The 12,326-nt window shown below is 42.6% G+C and overlaps 1 protein-coding gene across 30 annotated transcripts in view; it reads left to right on the forward strand.

Annotated features, from left to right (window-relative positions):
• Fam13b (family with sequence similarity 13 member B) overlaps window positions 1–12,326 on the forward strand; it is a 102,369-nt gene that overhangs the window by 19,448 nt on the left and 70,595 nt on the right. For 10 of the 30 annotated variants that reach the window (XM_087180830.1, XM_087180833.1, XM_087180838.1 and 7 more), the window contains exon 1: window positions 3,562–3,872. The exons of 6 other annotated variants lie outside the window; for them this stretch is intronic. The gene's annotated coding sequence lies outside the window, so the exon portion shown is untranslated. Of the gene's footprint in view, window positions 1–3,560; window positions 3,873–12,326 lie in introns of those variants that run through there. 14 more of the 30 variants (XM_004841799.4, XM_087180844.1, XM_087180842.1 and 11 more) reach the window with 4 other exon arrangements.

Consider the following 12,326-nt stretch of genomic DNA (forward strand, 5'->3'; position numbering starts at 1 on the left):
CTATATAGTCCAGGTTAGCCTTACACTCACTATATGCACTAGATTGATCTCAAACTCACAATCCTGCCAGCCATGGCCTCCCAAGTGCAAGGATTACAGGCTCAGATCCCAGAGAGTGCTAGACCATCACATGGAAGAAAAGGTTAAGACCTTTCCTGCTCTGTCCTTTCCTCGTTCTCTCTCCCTTTGGCTCTTGGTTAGTAAACCGGGAGAGGAGAAAGACTACATATGTTAGAGAAGACGATGCTTTCCTTTCCAGAGCAAGTAGTGAGCCAGCTGTCCCCAGGTGGAGAATGGAAAAGCTTCATGCTGTCACTCAATGACCGACCACAGGAACTTCTGATCCAAAGGGGACCGTGGAACTCAAGCAACCTATTTTGAGTTTTTGTTTGTTTTTTGAGACAGGGTCTTGCTAGGAAGTTCAGCCTGGTTTTGACTCACTATGTAACCTAGGCTGGCCTTGAACTTGTGAGACCCTCCTGCCTCAGCCTCCCTAGTGCTGGATTACAGGTGTTCACCACCAGCTGCGCCCTGTTTGAGTTTTTAATTACATGCAGGAAGGTTGTAGGTCCACCCTACAGATTTAAAAGTATGGCAAACAATAAAGGGTTTTGAAAAACTCCATGAGGTTGGGTGTGGTGGCACATTCCTGTGATCCTAGTACTCAGGAGCCTGAGGCAGGAGGATTGCCCTGAGTTCAAGGCCAGGCTGGGCTACAATAAGAGTTCAAGATTAGTATGGGGGCCAGGGATATAATTCAATGGCACTGTGCCTGACTGGCAAGCGCAAGGTCCTGAGTTTGATTCCCAGTACTCCCCCCCCCCCCCCAAATTAGTATGAACTACACAGGAAGATCCTGTCTCAAAAAAAAAAGTATGACAAAAAAGGAAAATAATATATCTTCAAGTAATGTTTTGAGTTTTACAGGGGGAAAATGGTGACTGAATTAAAAAAAACTTTTTTTGAGACAGGGTCTCACTATATAGTTTAGACTAGCCTTGAATGTGTGATGATCCTTCTGCTTCAGCCCCCCCAACCCCACATGCTGGAATTATGGGTCTGGGCTGCTACACCTAGCTCAATTTGCTTTTTGAGAACCCGTATTTTGGGACTAGGGCACAAAAATGCAAGGGAATCCCTGCCCCTGGGAGTTTCATTCTCAGGTTTTATACAAAACACCTATTATCAGTTAAATCAATAAGCACCTGTGTTGTGTGAGTGGGGAAGGATCAGGAAGGTTTTTACTTTCTTATCGGATTTACTCAGTCATGGTTTTTATTTATGATTAAGGTTTTCTTTTTTCTTTCCTTTGGAGACAGGATTTTGCTATATACAGGCTGGCCTTAAATTTACAGCGGTCCTCCTGCCTCAGCCACTACAGGTGTGTGTCACCACACCCAGCTAGGATTAAGCTTTTTAAGCAATCACATTGTCCCTCTTCTCTAAGCATGGAATCACAGTAAAACTTCTATTTCAGATGTTTAGCTTGGCCTGATGGTGCACGCCTGTAATCCCAGGATGGCTGAGAATTCAAGGCCAGAACTACATACTGAGACTCTGCACCACCCCCCAAGAAAAAAACTGTGCTGTGAATTTAATTTATAAGTTATACAGCTAGCATAACTAGTCCCCTTCATGTCTTAGACACACCCCTGGCACTGCTAATCTTTTTTTTTTTCTTTTTCAGTACTAGGAAATGACCCCAGAGTATGTTAATATCCTCAAGCCCTTTTTATATTTTAAGACAGGATCTCACTAAGTTGCCTAGGCTGGCCTCTAACTGGTGATCTTCCTGCTTCAGCCTCAGGAGTAGCTGTGTTACAGGAGTGCACCACCACCCCAACTCAGATAATTGCTTCTTACTGGATGTTGATTTATGTGGGAGAACCCTAGAGTATGAGAAAACTACTTGTTGAGTCTGGAATCAGTATGGGCCTTTTGTATGTTCATACAGGATATACAGAATTTAAGTTTGCTATGATATAAACTCCATGAAGGCAGGGATCTTACTTGCCGATCCTATCTCATATCCTAAGAGGCCAGAACACAGTAAGCACTCAGTAAGTATCTACTGAGTGCACACGAATTGTGGGGTGTGTGTGTGTGTGTGTGTGTGTGTTGCTGTGAGGATCAAACCCAGCAAGTTCTCTACTACTGAGCTACATCCCCACTGCCTTGGTACAAGTAGTATTTGGTCCTATTTGGTCCTGGTCATTAGAATCAGCCACCTCTTTCCTGGACCGAGTGGGAGCTCCACAACAGGTCCTTATTCAGATTCTGAGGGTTGGTTCAACACTCATTGTGGACCCCACCCTTCAGTTATGAAGGGCATATGACACTTAAGTTACGGATGGTTTATTTTAGTTTCTCTGATGAAATTTTGGGAGCCACCCTGGTCTCTGTGACATATTTACGGATCATCTTACTGGGTGACTTTATTTTTATAAATCTTGTCCCAACCTCTATCAGGGTTTTGTTTTACATTTTGCAGGTTACTGATTTCTGGCTCAGGCAGGTAGGAGACAACCAGATTGTGGTGGTTCATATATATATATATGTTTTGTTACTGGGGATCGAACTCTGGTCCTTGCACTTGTGCAGCAGGCGGCAAAACCACTGAGCTAAATCCCCGGCCCAGTGGTTCATATTTTTTACTGACACCCAAAGTTCTTTGTGCAGGTGTGGATCTCTGTGCCAAGGACTCCAGAGGGTGAACACTGCGTTTTTCTCAGTGAAAGATCTCAAAGCCCTTAAAGACCAAAGCAGAGAGCGACTGGCTGACTACTATTCCTACCCTTGTGAGCGTGAGGGGCTGCACGGGTGGCCTGGGTGGCTACGTAAGCAAGGACAGACTCCTAGGTTCAGAGAGCTCCTCGTTCTTTTTGTCTCCTTTCAACCCTGCTCTCGAAGCACATTTAGTAGAGGAAGCTCCTTGTAAGCATGGAGCCTGACTTCCACATTTCTGGGCCCTTTGGGCAGAGCTAAGCGATCTCTGTGAAGTCTGGGTCAGGTCTTTCTTTCTTTTCTTTTTTTTTTTTTTTGGTACCGGGGATCGAACTCGGGACCTTGCGCTTGCGAGGCAGGCGCCGGAACCACTGAGCTAAATCCTCGGCCCTGGGTCAGGTCTTTCGGTGAAGAAGAGGCGGGGGTGCGGGAAGGGCACAGGTACATCCCTGCAGCCCTCGATCTAACCTACTAATGGGAACATAATTCATCACTTAGGCCGGCTTGGCGGCCCCCTGATAAGGCCTCTCTGTAATTCTCACCCAGATCTGGGCACGCGCTTTTCTGGCCCTCTCCTCAGAAATCAGGACCGGCCTCAATCCTCCTGATTTCCCCTTTATCATTTCTGTCTCCTCCGTTTCTCTTTCTTCACAACCTCCTCAAGCCGAGCACCCCCACATTCCTCCCTTGGGCCAGCTCAGAGGTTCTGGCACGCCAATCCAAGGCGTGGCAGGCCCGGCTGTGGGCTGGGGTCACTGTGGGCTCTCCCGCTCGCCGGCCCCGCTCGCCCCGCCCCGCCCCGCCCCTCCCACGCACGTCACGTCCGGCCCGGCCCCCTCGCCCCCGCCCTCGCCCTACCCTCTCCTCCCGTTCGCCGTTAGGGAGGCTCAGCGCCTCAGCTGCCGCCTCCGTTGCTGCTCCCGCCCCTTCTTTCGCGTCTCCGCCGCCACCGCCGGGGGGAATCCGGGGGTCGCTACCGGGCTGGCCCCTTGCTGCAGCCGTCGCTTCAACCTCCTGTCAGCGGCCGCCTCAGGGAGAGGCTCGCGGTTCGCGGAGCCACTTGGGGCTTCCGTTCTCGCCCTCTTGCAGTCGCCGCGGGTCCTGGAGAAGCGGCCGCGGCCGGGGGACGGGGCTTCGCGGTTCCAACGGTAGGTAAACGGGCGGGTACCCGGCTCTGCGCATGCGCGGGCCACCACTTGCCGCGGCCCTCCCTCTGCTGCAGCCCCCCCCCCCCCCGGCCGAGTCCCACCCGCGCCGGCTCCCGGGCCCCGCGTTCCGTGGTCTCAAGAACCCGAGGCACAGCCCTGCAGATGGACATTCAGTGTAGAGAGCCCCCTTTCTGCTGCCGAAAGGGGGAGATGAGGCCGTGCCTCTGCTGCCAGGGGGTGTGGCAGGCTTCGATTTTTCAGCCACTGCAGTGAGCGTGAGCGCGTGTGCCTCGCCCCCCCCCCCCCTTCTAAAGTAGGGGCACAACGCCCCTCAGTTGTTCGCTAGCCTTCCCTGCCTACTGGCCCTGTGCCACCTCCTTTCCCGCTTCGTTCATGCTGGGCAGTGAAGTTGATGCAGGAAAGAAAAAAAGGAGTGTGGTTTATGTCGAGCTCAACTGCGCCTCTTTTTAAGGTCACGTGAGATGAGTGGTTGTTGACTTCCTTAAATTGCTCAGAGAATATGGCCAAAATTGGCCTGTTGGTGCACTGGGGCCTCATCTAGAATGCGCTCTGCGCAGTCCAGCCGGAAGGGTCCCTTGGTACGGCGTTAAGTTTCAGATGGGGCCCCCGGTTTCCTAGATAAGGTTATAGGAAATCGAATCGGTTAGCTTTTTGGCTCAATGAGAAATTGTTAATCTCTTTTTGCTTATAATCAGTTAAAACCAAAACGACTTGGGCATCCCATTCAGGACTCCTCCTGTCTCTCAGGAGCTATTCCCTTTCTCAATAAATTTTCTTGCTCTTTAAAACAAGCAACACAACTTTTAGAAAAAACAGTTGCATAATTTCATTTGGCTCCCCTTCACACCGTCTAATCAGTGAAAAAAGTTGAAAAATACTTTCAAGGAGGTAAGCTAAAAATGGCAGCCAGAACCACACTAATGCAAGCTGTTAACATTCTAGAACTGAGGTGCACTTGCTGTTGGAGGCAGACATTAAAGGATGATTTTTAATTATTTGAGTTTCTGCAGTTGGGTCAATATGAAGCTATGTCTAAACTCTCCTTTTTGTAACCTTGAAATATTTGTTGACGGGTTTCTCACAGTTCTAGGTACTTGTTGAATGAAGTTGAATGAGCTGGTCATTATTTGTATATCCATTAAGTGCCCCTTTCTATCTTTCTGTCTTTTTTGTGATTAGGGCAGTATTTTCTCCAGTTTAACGGCCTTTAACAATTAGGCATCTATGTGATATGGTTTAAATCCTTGAAATATGTAGAGGGGCTTATCACAGTGGCATAAAATTCATCATTTAGTGAAGTGACTTACTAAATTATGTTTTTTTTATTAAAGTGTTGTTTTAGGGCAGAAAATGGCTGAAGTGAATTGTAGTGACTTGAGTTTCCCTGCCAATAAAATGACAACTACTTTATCATTTATGAATAGCTTCAATCCAGCTGTGCCTGGCTCCCCTATTGTACACTGCTTTTAAAGTTGGGGACTATAATAGTATAAATTACTACAAAAGTTACTTGAAATTTTTAAAGTTAAAATTTTTTTATCACCCTGGGGATGGAACCCAGGGCCTCACACTTGGTAGGCAAGCATTCTGCCACTGAACTACACTCCCAGTCCCTCAAAACTTCTTAAAAAATTGTAGCAGCCAAGTATCAAGGCACATGCCTGTAATCCCAGCACTCTTCGGAGACTGAGGCAGAAGGCTGGAAAGTTTGAGCCTACCTTGAGTGACCACTTAAACATAAAAACATTAAAAAAAAAAAAAAAAGAGCTGGAGATTTAGCTCTGATGCCACCACCTGTCTCGTAAGCCCAAAGTCCTGACTTTGATCCCCAGTACCAAAAAAAAAAAAAGGTTGGGAATATAGGGTTCACTTCCTATTACTAGAAGAAAACATTGTGTAAAATATCCATAACAAAACTTATCATTTTGTTGTAGCAAAATATGTGTAATGTAGCATTAACTACTTTGACTTTTGTTTTTGTTTTTGTTTTTGCAGTCAGGGTCTCACTATGTAGCCCAGGCTAGCTTTGAACTGGCACCAATCTTCCTGCCTCAGCCTCCTCAGTGCTGGGATTACAGGCTTGCAGCTCCTTGGCTGGCCATTTTAACCATTTTTAAGAGTACAATTTAGAGGTATTAAGTACATTTGGGATGTTGTGTAACCATCACTCTTCATTTCCACAACTATTTCATACAGAAACTCTGTAACCATTAGATTAACTCATTTTCTTTCCCCTTGCCTCCATACCTCCTGTTCTTTCTCTATGAATTTATCTAGTCTAGTTACTTCATGTAGGTGGAATCATACAACATTTATTTCTTTTTTTCTGGCTTATTTCACTTAGCATAATGTTTTCAAGGTACATTTGGTGCAGCTGAGCTACATTCCCAGCCCAAGTTCATCCATATTTTAGTGTATATCAGAATTTCTTTTATAAGGCTGAATGTTCTGTTGTATACATGTACCACATTTTATTAACCCATTTATCTGTTGATGGATATTTGAGCTCTTTATACCTTTTGAGTATTGTGAAAGATGCTTCTGTGAGTATGGGTGTTCAAATATCTTCCAAGTCTCTGATTTTATTTCTTTTGGGTATATAGAAGTGGAATTGCTGGATCATGTGGTAATTTTATGTTTAATACTTTGAGGAGCTGCCATACTTTCTTTTTTTTTTTTTGGTACCGGGGATCGACCTCCAGGACCTTGCACTTTAGAGGCCGTCAGTGGAACCACTGAGCTAAATCTCCAGCCCATACTTTTTTTTGAGAGACAGGGTCTCACTGTGTAGCTCAGACTGACCTCAAACAGTGATTCTCCTGCCTCAGTCTCCCAAGTGCTAGAATTATAGCCATGTGCCACCATGCCCAGTTAGTTATTTTCTACATGAGTTAAATCTTTTATGCTCTTTTTTTATTTTTGAGACAGTCTTGCTGTATAGTTCAGGCTGGCCTTGAATTCACTATGTACCCCAGGCAGGCCTTGAACTCATGGTGATCCTCCTGCCTCAGCCTCCTAACTGCTGGGATTGTAGGTGTGTGCTACCACATTCAGCCAAGTTAAATCTTTTTTTTTTTTTTTTAAAGTTAAATCTTTTATATGAAAATCTTTTTTTTTTTTTTTTTTGAAAACCTTTCTTTTTCCCATTGCCAGGGATTGAACTCAAGACCTTGTGCTTGTGCCTGTGAGGCAGGTGCAGCACCACTGAGCTAAATCCCCGGCCCCTTTTTTTGTTTTTTTTGAGACAGGGTCTCACTGTGTAGTTCAGGCTGACCTTAGACTCACTATGTAGCTCAAGCTAGCCTCAAACTCATGGCAATTCTACTGTCTCAGCCCCCTGAGTGCTGGGATTACAGGTATGTACCACCATGCCTGGCTCATTTTCTAAATCATAGTGTTTTTTAGAAAAGGGTGAATCATTATGCTGATAAATTAGCTGGAAGAGCTAATTTAACAGATAGTCACTTTAAACGGAAAATCATGATAAATTAGTGAACCAGTGACATTGCAGTAAATGTAAGAGAGGGAATATGTTGGGAACCATCTTGCTCTACCACAGTGTTGGTGAATCTATGGAACGTATGGTATATGTTTTAAGAGATAATCCTTTGGGAAAATTTCTTCATTTAGTCCTGGAGACTAAATCCATGCACCTTACTTTTCTTTGGCTTTTTTTTTTTTTTTTTTTAGGCACTGTCTAGCTATGTAGTTCATGTATGAAGATCAGTTACCTCTGGAGATAACCTATGTAGTTCAGGCTGGCCTTAAACTCACTATGTAGCCCAAGCTGGCCAGACAGTTTTTTGGGGGGGGTTTGGGGGGTTTTTGGTACTGGGGATCGAACTCCGGTCCTTGTGCTTGCGCAGCTGGCGGCAAAACCACTGAGCTAAATCCCCAGCCCTGCCAAACAGTTTTTGAAATATTCTCAAAAGTGTTTTGTGGCCAGTTATTTTATGACCTTCAATCATAATTTCAAGCTATTTAAATCAAAATAAAAGTAACAAAGACACACAAGGAGATAAAATCTCCAGGGCCTAAATTAAATTTTCTCATCTATCTCCCTAACTGATCTCCTTACCATTAAAATCTAATTCACATTCTCCAGCACATGTTTGCAGTTTGTTTTCTACTGCCTCTATCTCTAGACTCCAAATCTTTTTTTTTTTCCTCCCCCAGTACTGGAGAATGATCCCAGGCCTATACCCCCAACCCTTTTATTATTTTTGAGACAGGATTTCACTAAATCACTAAATTCCCCAAGCTGCACTCAAACTTGTGATCTTCCTGATTCAGCTTCCCAGAGTACAGATATTATAAGCATGTGCCACCATCCAAATCTTCTGGTCAGGAAAAAAAATTGTCCCCATATATGTATGTGTATTTCTAAAGTAGAGTAATGAACAATAATATACTATTATATTATATAGATAATAAACACATAAAAGTAAATTTTAAGAAGTTTAAAAATAAATAGTAACATCATTTGGTAATGGTGGTAGGGGGGAGGTTGGTAATTAGGGTTTGTTTTGGGTTTTTTTTTTGATACCAGGGATCGAACTCGGGTCCTTGTGCTTGCAAGGCAGGCGATGGAACCACTGAGCTAAATCCCCAGCCCTGAGGTTGGTAATTAGGGATTGAACCCAGCCAGCACTAAGCTAAATCTTCAGGTTTATTTATGTATTTTTATTTTGAGACAGGGTCTCACCAAGGCTGGACGCAAACTTGCAATCCTACTAGCTCATCTCCCAGAGTGCTGGGCCTGCAGGTATGCAACACATGTCCAGTTGTAATATCGATTTTTATTACTATACATACAGACATGTTCATAGGTCATCTTCCTCAAGTGCCAGCACCCTACTTTTGAGAACAGTATCCTAAAATACTGACCTCCAGTTTCAGTGTTTATCACAATCATCTGGGGATGATAAGGAAGAATCTGTTCAATGTACAGTTTGCAAAAACTGCAACCCAAATGCAGCATCTATGAGAGGCTGGCGTGGGCCTCTGCATATTTAACAAGCTCTGAAGGTAAGAATAATGGATATAGTTTTAAGAACCTCTGACAAACAAGATAAACTCACAATTCCTTCATACTGTATGAAGTACAAGTACCTTAGTTGCCAGTAAAAGCCCCTTTCCTGCCACTCTTCCACCTCCACTCTCCAGCAACACTTTCCTATTTGAAGTTCACAGGCTCACATCCCACTTCCCAGGCTTTGCACATGCTGTTTTTTTCTGCTTGGAGCTCTAAGCTCAACACCATGACCTACCCTATCTTGTTTATCAAACTTGCCCTGATCTTCAGATCACAATTCTAACTTCCCTTGTCAAGCCTTCCCTGACTTCCTGAGGCAGACACTTCTCCTATGGTTCTAATATATACTCACCTTTTTAGCAATTATCCCATGGAATTTTTAAAAAACTGTCTGCATCTCATAAAAACCTGTCCTTTAAAAACAAGGACAGGGCTGGGGATTTAGCTCAGTGGTGCCACTGCCTGCCTCGCAAGCGCAAGATCCTGAGTTTGATCCCTGGCACCAAAAATAAATAAATAAATAAAAGGAAGGACATTATCATTTCATCTTTGTATCCCCTAAAAGCCTTGCACAATAGCTGGCACATAATTTGGTTTTTAAAATATATATTAAATAAAGATATAAATAAGGAAACAATATTTGCTATGCCAAAGTTAAGATTTACAAGTAGAGATATCTTAAGTGATTAAAAACAAAATCAAAAAGTACCTGCTAAATCTACGGTAGCAACAACTGAAGATAATTCAAAAAGAAAAGGCAACTATCATTTATAGAATCTCTATAATAGTTTCACCAATTATTTTTCAGACCTAGAATAATGCTGTATATGTTAGTACATGTTTACATATGCTGTACTAAAAGTATTATGAGCCTCAAATCACATAGCTATATTTCAGAATTTATAAAAATGTAAAAAACAGGGCTGGGGATTTAGCTCAGTGACAACGCGCCTCCCTCGAAAGTGCAAGGTACTGATCTTTTTAAAATTCTTTGAGTGATAGGAGAATAATGAGCTGTCTCTATATCAAATGCTTTATATTTAGTGATTGTTTAGCAGCTGTAGTCCTACAGAATATGCTTGATTCCATTGTTCGTTATTGTTTGGTGGGATCACCCTGGAGAATTTTTCCCATAAGTAGTAGATGAACAAATCCTTAGGGTAAGGACACTGGGATTTCATCATTGTTGCAAGAAATGGGGCAGAGAAATAAATCTCTAACCTTTTGAGCAGTAATGCTTTTTTTTTTTTTGGTACTGGGGATCAAACTCGTGTCCTTGCACTTTCGAGGCAGGCAGCTGAACCACTGAGCTAAATCCCTGGCCCCAGTAGCGCTTCTTTAATTAAAAAATTTTCTAGACCTGAATTTTGTGTTAGTTATACTATAGTTGATATCTGATAAATTACTTAAATCAGAATGAATTTAATAATAGATTTAAATGACTTGATGTTTTTAATGTTTAATCAAAGTAACGTCTATGTACATTTGACTGGTCCATTTGTTTAGCCTTTTCATTAACTATCTGAAGACAACTTATGCTGTTCTCAGTTACTCAGGCCAGGAAGGAACCACTGATTTAGCATATTGGCAACTTTTGTAGTACCCTTCTTTTTTAGTTAGAATGAACACGGTGCTTTTTTACTTTGCTATAGTAATTTTTTTTTTTTAAGAGCCTAGGCTAGTGAAAAGCTGAATGTATAGGGCAGGGATTAAGTGTATTTCCCTTTAGCTTTGGTTCATTGATGTAATCAGATAAAGCCTAGAAACTTAACTACAAATTTAGTCTACAAACATAAATCTCTGTTTCTAGGGTTTATCATTTTGAGATCTAGCTCCCTGCTAGCTTTTCCTCTTTGTGTACCAGTGACACAGGGATTTATTTATTGGCCTTAACAATTAATGGGATAGAACCTCTCTATGTGAATTGTACTTTATTTTGTCAAAACATTTTGGGTTGAAATGTTTTGTTGTTCCTGTTTCATTTGAAGGTAGAACTTAAATGAAAATGACAATTTATCTTGGCAGATGCTGCTCTTACTACAAGTTGCTTTATTTGTAAAATAATGTTTTATCGCAGATCTAATCGTACTATCGTAATGTTTTGTTAAAACTGCTTTGAGAAGACTACTGGTGTCTAAAATTAATGTTTTTACTACCCCCTCCCCCCCATTGGATCTAACTATTCCAGTCTGACATTTAAACTAGTACGTAAAACAGGCAGGCCTTGAATTCATGATCCTTCTGCCTCAGCCTCCTAGAGTGCTGGGATTACAGGCATGTGCCACTGTGCTTGGCTCTTAGTGTACTTTTAATTCTGTGTTCCTTAGTTATGCTGTATAGAAAATCTAGTAATTTTTAGATATGCTGGTTAGCATAGTAGGGCCTTCAGAGGAGGTTCTTGAAATACAGTAGCAAAAAATCTTTTGTGGTAGAAAAGTGTATTTCTAAAATGTCACATGCTACTAGCTGGACATGCTGGTGCATGCCTGTAATCCCACCCAGCACTCTGGAGGCCAAGGCAGGAGGATTGGTACGAGTTTGAGGCCAGCCTGAACTACATAGCAGATCCTGTCTGCAAAACCAAAAAAAAAAAAAAAAAAAGTCATACGCTGTTGTAAAAAATTTGCTAGTAGCTGTGGACATGGTGGCACATGCCTATAATCCCAGCATTTGGGAGGCTCAGCAGGATCAGTGCTAGTTCAAGGCCAGCCTGAACTATATAGCAACACCTTGTCACCAAAAAAAAAAAAGAAGATAAAAAGTTTTACACTGATGCTCTGCCCTTATTCATGTGATATTTTTTTGAATTTTCAGCTTTATTGAAGTATAATTTATATATGACTACATTTACCAGTTTTAAAGTGTTGAGTTCAATAAGTTTTTGTTTTGTTTTTTGAGGCAGTCTCACTATGTAGCCTAGGCTGGTCTCGACCTTGTTGAGATCTGCCTGCTTCAGCCTCCCAAATGCTGGGATTACTGGCCTGAGCCACAACACCAGCAAATTCAATAAGTTTTCACAAGTGTTTTCAGGGCCTAGGCAGCACGATCACAATATAGAACAATTCCATTACCTCAATAAGTTCTGTAAGCATTTTAGTTTTCAGTGAAATGGATATAATGAAAGTTACCTCCTAGTTCCATAGGGTTGTTGAAGGAGAAAATGAGTTGATACATTTAAATCCCTCAAAATAGTTATTGGCAGGCCTGGAGGGTCTATAGCTCAATGGTAGAATGCTTGCCTAGCAGCCCTGAGACTCTGGGTTCTATCTCTAGTACCTCAAAGTAAAGCAGGAAAAAAAAAGCAGCCTCTGGCATGTTGTAAGAGTTCAGTTAATGCTTTCTGCCATTGATGATGGTGTTCTGTTCTCATCTTTTTTTTTTTTTTTTTTTGGTTTTTT

The sequence above is a fragment of the Heterocephalus glaber genome, unplaced genomic scaffold, assembly GCF_053883595.1.
Source record: "Heterocephalus glaber isolate CG9 unplaced genomic scaffold, H.glaber_assembly_v1.0 deba00001465, whole genome shotgun sequence".
Lineage (NCBI taxonomy): Eukaryota > Metazoa > Chordata > Mammalia > Rodentia > Bathyergidae > Heterocephalus > Heterocephalus glaber.